A 2,195-nucleotide genomic window follows, 5' to 3' on the forward strand; every position below is an offset into this window, starting at 1 on the left:
TTTATATGATGGCAGCCTAACATGTCTATGTGATTTGCCTGAGAAGACTCCAACCAGGAAAAATTCCATCCTTGGTTCAATATTAATGAATGATTCATCATCATTTCCCTCAACAAAAAGCAAGAAACATGATCTCAAAATAAAAATTAAATACGGAAAATTTACATACATACCTAAGAATTATAATGTATTTACACATCTCATGGTTCACCTTATTTAATGGCACCCTAGCATGTATATAAAAGCTAACAGAGAAGCTTCCCCGGATGAATTCCTCAATAGCTTTGAGAATAAAGAAAACTTCCAGCTTAAGCTCAAGGTCAAACGATCATTCGCCATCACTTCCCTCATTGTAGAACAAGAATATGACAATAAAATTAAAATAATAGAAAGTTTAACATACATACCACTGATCTCTTATACATTCAACTTTCTTACGGTTCTTTCCTGGCAGTCCAGCATGGTAGATTTTAGAAAATTAGGTGAACTCGGATTTGGTAAATTTCAACAGGATTACAACCTAAAAACTGTTAAATCCTAGAAATGATAACATTTAAAATCACAAACAAGCTAATTCCTGCTTAATGGAATACCAAACAACCCTTTATCTTCCAATCCATCCTCCGAATCATAACATGAACTGCAGGTGTTGCCTGAGAGGTGTGAAGCCCAATACAAGATAAGCTAATTAGGCCAAAACCGACGAAGCAACAAGGAGGACAAAAGGACAACCGAGTGATCCAATTGAGAACAAAAAATACATAATAAAAAATAAAAAATAGCAGCCTTGCATGTCCATAAAGCCATCCTCCGTATTTCATTACATGACAAATTCCCATCTTACGTACAAGATCAATCACTGATTCATCATCGCTTCCCTCATAGAATAGCATAAAGTAGAAAATAAAAATAAAATTTTAAGCGTGCTAGAAAATTCATGGCGGTAGAGTAATGGATTATCGTCTTGGCGTTGCACGATAATTCAACACACTCTCAAATAAAAGAAAACAACCAGCAGTGACACCAAATTTTGATTTGAATTGGATTGGACCAATTTTGATACCATTGGGTCCGCCTCGTCAAGCAAGTCTATTTGACTGTAAGTTTGCTGAAATTGGGGCTTTAGAAGAATTCTTATCAAAGTTTACACATTTTTTCCTTAAAAGATTGTCTAAAGCTCTGTGGCATACCTCGAGATTAGTGTTGGAAGTTGAAATTTTGTTGATGGTTTATCAAGATTATAATGGGACATCTACATACCACAAAATTTGTATGTATTTAAACTTCACATCGTTCATTTTATTTAATGGAAAACTAGCAAGCATATGCAAGAAGCCTGAAAAGACTCCGACCAGGCTATCCTCCATAGCTCGAGTAAAAGTAAATATTCCATCTCAAGCTTAAGGTCGATCAATGATTCATCATCATTTTCCTCAATGAACACCCAAAACATAATCTTAAAATGAAAAAAAGAAAAATTGAAAATTTACATACATACCACAGAACTCTTATGTATTTAAACTTCACGTTCCGATTATTTAATGGCATTCTTACTGTCTATTTAGTCTGCCTGAGAAGCTTCGCCCCATGCCATCCACCATAGCTTGAGAACAAAAAAAATTTCCATATTAAATTCTTCAAGGTCCATCGATGATTTGCCATCACTTCCCTCGATGAAGAACAAGAGCGGGAATCTAAAAAATAAGATTAAAAAAGAGTTACGTACAAACCACTGAATTCTTATGCATTTAACCTTCATATGGTTCCCAATGTTTAATGGCAGCACTGGATGGCTGAATTTAACAAACCCTGCGAAGCCAGATTTAGTAAATTTAGAGAGGATTAAAACCAGAAAACTGTTAAATCCCTGGAATGATGAGATTTAAAATCCCAAATATATGTTCGTTGAAACGGAAGCTAATTCCTTCTTAATGGGATACCAAAAAACACTTTATCATCTTCCAATCCATCCTCCGAATAATAACATGACTGCCCGGATTGCCTGAGAGGTGCGAAGCCCCACACACCAGGCCATCTTTCATGACTTGCCATTCGGAAAAAAGTGTTGTTCTACAAATATCTATTTACAAATCGAACACCCACATTGATCGAGAAGCATCCCTGAGTCCTGATGTAATAATAACACAATAACACATTAATAATAACACACAATAACATCTGAATAACACACAATA

The 2,195-nt window shown here is 35.2% G+C and overlaps 1 long non-coding RNA gene across 1 annotated transcript; it reads right to left on the minus strand.

Moving 5' to 3' along the window:
• Window positions 1–60: 60 nt before the first annotated feature.
• Window positions 61–2,186, minus strand: LOC110037872. Its single transcript, XR_002295373.1, has 2 exons — window positions 1,499–2,186; window positions 61–653 (listed from the first exon to the last, which is right to left on the minus strand). It is a non-coding gene; the product is annotated as an uncharacterized LOC110037872 (long non-coding RNA).
• Window positions 2,187–2,195: the final 9 nt, after the last annotated feature.

This window comes from Phalaenopsis equestris, unplaced genomic scaffold, assembly GCF_001263595.1.
Source record: "Phalaenopsis equestris unplaced genomic scaffold, ASM126359v1 Scaffold226140, whole genome shotgun sequence".
Taxonomy (NCBI): domain Eukaryota; kingdom Viridiplantae; phylum Streptophyta; class Magnoliopsida; order Asparagales; family Orchidaceae; genus Phalaenopsis; species Phalaenopsis equestris.